Source organism: Myotis lucifugus, unplaced genomic scaffold, assembly GCF_000147115.1.
Source record: "Myotis lucifugus unplaced genomic scaffold, Myoluc2.0 scaffold_52, whole genome shotgun sequence".
In the NCBI taxonomy this organism is placed as follows: domain Eukaryota; kingdom Metazoa; phylum Chordata; class Mammalia; order Chiroptera; family Vespertilionidae; genus Myotis; species Myotis lucifugus.
The window spans coordinates 6921469-6927313 of NW_005871100.1; positions in this window are offsets into that span (position 1 = coordinate 6921469).

The window sequence follows — 5845 nt, forward strand, 5'->3', positions numbered from 1 at the left end:
TGCACAGCACACATACACAGCACACACACAGCACACACAGCGCCACTTAGGGCACAGCACACATACACAGCACACACACTCAGCACACACACAGCACACACACTCAGCACACACGCTCAGCACACACACAGCACACACAGCGCACATACACACAGCACACATACACAGCACACACACTCAGCACACACACAGCACACACACTCAGCACACATACACACAGCACACACACAGCACACACACAGCACACACACTCAGCACACATACACACAGCACACACACAGCACACACACTCAGCACACATACACACAGCACACACACAGCACACACACAGCACACACACTCAGCACACATACACACAGCACACACACAGCACACACACTCAGCACACATACACACAGCACACACACAGCACACACACTCAGCACACATACACACAGCACACACACAGCACACACACTCAGCACACATACACACAGCACACATACACAGAACATACACAGCACACACACTCAGCACACACACAGCACACACACACAGTGCACACACAGCGCACACACAATGCACACACACAGCGTGCACCCACACAGTATGCACACAGTGCATACAGCACACACACAGCACACACACACACACAGCACACAGCACACACAATGCACACACACAGACACACAGCACACACATACAGCACACGGGTTTTGGAGGGTCCGAGCAGATCAGGGAATTGGTCATGGATGCTGGTCCCTGAGGCAGGGATGCTGGTGGCTGGGAGGCGGGGGCCATCCTGGCAGGCACGGAGGCCTCGCTGGGAGCTTCAGAGAGGAGGCGAGCCACCTCAGTGCTGAGCACGCCATTGCCTCTGGGTCTCGCATTTGGTCCTCGTCCAGATCAGGAGTGACCAGCAGTGGTGACCATCTGTCCACTGTTCCTCAGCCTCCAGCCAGAGGCCTGGCACACACACCCCAGCCTCAGTCCGCTGGGCGAATGTCCTGCCTTGTCCTACCTCTGGGGTTTCACCCCTGCTTAGGGAGGCGTGCACAGGCCCACTTCTTCTCCGTTTTAAATAATGATGATCCTGACACTTCCTGAGAAATCACTGGTAGCCAACACTGTACTGCACACCCCTGTTCATTTCCCAGGCCTGCTGTAACAGAACCACAGACCGCGTGGCTTCAACAGACACTTACCCTCTTACAAATCTGGGGCCCGAAACTCCAAAAGCAAGGTGTGGGCAGGGCCACGCTCCCTCTGAGGGCAATGGGTTCAGGTCTCTCTGTGTTTCTGGACGTTCCTCGTTTGTGGCAGCCTCACTCCAACCCTCAAACGACGTTCCCTCTGTGCTCACCCCACAACCCCTGTGCTCGCCTGTCTCCAACCCCCCAGTCACCTTGGATTAGGAACCCGCCTGCTCCAGTATGGCCTCATCTTAGTTGCAGTGGCCCTGTTTCCACATGCGTCCCGTTTGGGGGTCCTGGGAATGAGGACTTCAACACCGGGTCCCCTCTCCCCCTTCTCCCTGTTGGTTCTTGCCTTTTTAATGATGGGCATTCTCACAGGTGTGAGGTGCTATCTCGTTGTGATTCTGATTTTCATGTCCCTGATGATGAGTGATGTTGAGCAACTTTCACGTACCTGTTGGCCTCTGTTCGTCTTCTTTGGAAAAATACTTATTCGGATCCTCTGTCCATGATTTAACTCTCTTGTTTGGTGGTTATTTTTGTTGTTGTTGTTTTATTGTTGCTGCTGTTGAGTTGTATGAGTTCTTACTTTATTTGGGATATTCACCCCTTACAGATATGTGATTTGCAAATGTTTTCTCCCACTCGGTAGGTGGCCTTTCATTTGATGGATGGTTTTCCTTGCTGTGCAGAAGCTTTTTGCTTGGATCTAGTCCCACTTGTTTATTTTGCCTTTGCCTTTGATGCCTGTTGGCTTTTTAAAATTTGTAGTTGATTGTGATTTTGTTCCTAATTTTAAGTCATCACTGTTGTACCTCCCCTACCTGCCTATTAAAAGATGGACAAGACAGGTAAGCCACACCTCCACAGGGACCTTCCCTAATGAGCCATGGCGCTGCCCTGCACACCACACCACTAGCTCATCCAAAGGGAAAGGGAGAAATAGACCAAGAGCGACAGGGAGAAACGAGAGAGGGAAGAGGTAAAGAAATGCAAGCTGAGCAGGTGAAAGTGGGCAAAGAGAAAGATGAAGACCCAATGATAACTGCTAACCAGAAAGAGATACATAAAGCAAAATATTAGGAAAATGTGGAGTAAAACAGACTAAACACGTTAGAGGGTTTTTCTAGTCCTCCGCCAGGCCTTTTCCAGGTGGTAACGGAACCATTCCTTTAAGTCTCGCTTAAATTATAAGGCGCTGAGCTCATTCCAATGTCAGGAATTTCCAATGTGGGTCAGAGCCATGGGAGGTGGGAGACCTCGCAGTGCTGTGGGGTGGAGAAGGGGCTAAACGTTTGTCAGCTGAGGATTCCCGGGTCGCTCTGGTATCCGCTCATGGTTAAAGCAGTAGTGACCCTCCAAAAGGCAGCCACGTCATCACGATGGTAGTGCCGCGGCCTGGACCCATGAAATATTCAGCTTCTTTAATGGAAAACCTTTTAAAAATAATTCCCTGGAATTAGACTGTAATGGAGGAAAAGTGAAAGCTAGGGTGGTAGCATAGTGAGTGAGATTCTCTCCCCACTTTCTTTTTTTAAAAATATGTTTTATTGATTTGAGAGAGAGCGAAACATTGATGTGAGAGGATATGAGAGAGAAACATTGATTGGCTGCCTCTCCCAACTGGAGACCTGACTGGGAATCCAACTGGCAACCCCTCTGTGCACGAAACAACACTCAGCTAACTGAGCCACACAGGCCAGAGCTTTTCTCTCTCTCTCTCTCTCTCTCTCTCTCTCTCTCTCGATTATGGTTCTTGTAAAATTCTTTGAATCAGAAATAATTTTTAAAATAAATAAACAACCTACAGAATTAAAAATTAGCCCTCGTCAGTGTTGCTCAGTGGTTGGAAAGAGTGAGAGTTGGATTCCCAGCCAGAACCTACCCACCCCCAGCATGTGGGAGGCAATCAATTGATGTGTCTCTCACATCAATGTTTCTCTCTCTCTCTCTCTCTCTCTCTCTCTCTCTCTCTCTCTCTCTCTTTCCCTCCCTCCCTCCTCTCCCCTGCCCTCTCTCCCTTCCACTCTCTCTGAAAAAGCAATGAAAAAAAATATCCTGGTGAGGATTAACAACAACAACAACAAAATTAACAAAGCTGACCTACTTTAAAGTGTCCCAAACAGTCACATGGAGCAGTAAGAATTTCCTGACATTAGAAAATAGAATCCTAAATTTCTACATTGATGGCACCGGGTTTGAGACATACGATCAGAGGAGCGTAGAGAAAACATGCTTGAAAAGGGCCGAGGTCACAGGGTCTGCCTGGACATCCGTGAGCGAGGCACACCCTCTGGATCAGAACAAATTGCCCGCTCCCCCCTTAAAATCTCTGCCCCCTAAAAATGGCTCCCCCACATCTCCAGCTAATCACGTTCTCGGTCAGAGGGCTTCCTTCGCCCCCGCCTGCCCAAGCCGGTCTTTCAAAAACACTCAGAGGCTGCAGCCAAGCCAGCTTTCTTTTGAACTCTCCATCTTTAGTGAGAGGTAAACTAGGAGCTGGGAATAGTCCCAGCTTAACTTTCCTGACACCTCCACTAAGCGGCCACAGGAATTGCGTGAAAGCTACGGCCACAGGCTGACAGCCTGAGCAGGACCACCCACGGTGGCAGGCGAACCTCAGAGGGAGGGTCAGTCAGCCACTCTCCGCCTCCACAGCCCACGGTTCCTACGCGTTACTGAACCGTCGCTGGAGAAACCAGGCCGCCTGGATCTGGGAAATTTGGATCAGAACTGCCTGAACAGCTTCTCCACCGGCTCTTCTGGGCGAAGGGGACGAAGCATCTAATTGCTGAGAGCTAATGATGATGATGTCCAACAGAAAATGACTTGCCGTGCACACATCGGGTTGGATCCGTTCCTGGGACTGTCCGCCTGAGGCCAATGGCTTTCAGGGTATCACGGTGCCAGGGGGTGAGAACTCAGCTCTTCACACGCCCGCAGGGCACACATAGGCCGCGTGGCAGATGGAAAGGAAGTTGCACCCAGCTCCAGGCCTGCCGCACAGCAAACAGTGCAAAGGTAGGTCCGTCGCTCCATCTCTGGGATCGTCACTGCCCATTCATAAAAGGGGGATGGGACACTGCCGTACCTACAGGGTGGTTGCAGAGTTCAAGTGATTGGTGCTGTGAAAGGATTTTGAAAAATTCTACACAATGGAAACAGCGCATGTTATACAAATGGGAGGCTCTCTGCCCCTAGCGCCTCTGCTATGGTCTTGACCTCCAGCCCTGCTGAAGGGGCCACGTTCGCCCTCCCCAAGGGCATGGCAGCTGAGAAGGCCTCTGCAGGTGAGCACGGGAGACTCTGAGAGTGATGAGATTCCTTCCTTGAAAGTAAAAGTCAGCACTATATGCAAAGGCTTTTTTAAGGCTGGAAGAACTTCCCGGAGTCTTTTACTGGCCACAAGTTTGACCGGAACCTCCACCAGCCTCATTCCAAAGCCCCGTGATGGCACGTGGTTGGCAGTGCATGAGTGATGGAATGAATGAACACAGATTCCTGCACGGAACACCTCGGCCAGCCCCCGAGTTCTCACCAGCCCTCCCGGCTTGGATAACGAAGTGAATGGCAGGGAGCTTCGCTCAGCTAATGAAGGACTGTCATTTTCTACCCTCTGGACAGACATTCCTGGTTTACTCCTATTAGGTTGTTACTAGGCTCCGTTGTAGTTTTCTGTTAAGCTTTTCCAAGTAAAGGGGCATCTTTTTTCCCTTACGATGCAATATGTATTGGAAATATTGATGCTTCAATATTGGAAATAGTCCCTCATGGGGTAAAATGTGAAAGTAATTGCCAGCAATAGGAGAACAGACCTGGAAGCTTTCAGCTGGGAAAACCGGGGAATTAGAAAGGTCCACTCTCTCCTCTCAGCCTGTCCAGCATGGAGGACAAAAGTTTGGTCCTTCGGGCGTTTCCAATCCTATCTGAGGACACGGCAAAAATATGTCTGAGCCTGAACCTCTTTAAATAGACTAAGAAACTCACACGCAAAACACATGCATTAAGTCCCTGTGTTTATGCCTACATGTATAGCTCATCCCTATGCGAATAGACACACACCAGCACCTTTCATCTCCATAAAGAAAGCTCGGTCTATTCATAGGAAAATAGTCGGGCCAGGCCTTCTGGGCTTTTTGTTTGTGCGCCACGGGGTGCCTTAGAGCACTGCAGGGGCAGGCGGGGATGTCACGCCAGCCACCTACAGCCCCGGAGCCAGAGGCAGAGCCCGGAGCGCTAATTACAGGGTGTCAGGAGGCAAGGAGAGAAGGAAGGGGGCCAAAAAAAAAAAGCTTAAAACTTTCCATGAAGATGGAAAGTAAAAGAGAGTGGGTGGGTTTCTCCTTTTATTTTTGGTGGGAATTCTCTGCTTTGGGACTGTCCTTAGTTCAAATGAGTGCTGTCTCCGTCATTCCGTAATTTACACAGCCAAGAGCTGGCTTCATGGAAACAGTTGGATTATCTTTTGGATGCTGTCACCATGCGTATAATAAACACTTTTCAATCTCCTTTTATTCATACATCATAATGGCCCCTCTGCCCTACAGGAGCCATTGCTGATGGAGTTCTCATTTGGAGTCTTGCTCCCCAGTTTTGTGAAATTGAGCTTATATAGCCCTAGGGGCCTGGATTTCTGGGCGAAGGGGACGAAACTTTTTAGTGAAGTGGCC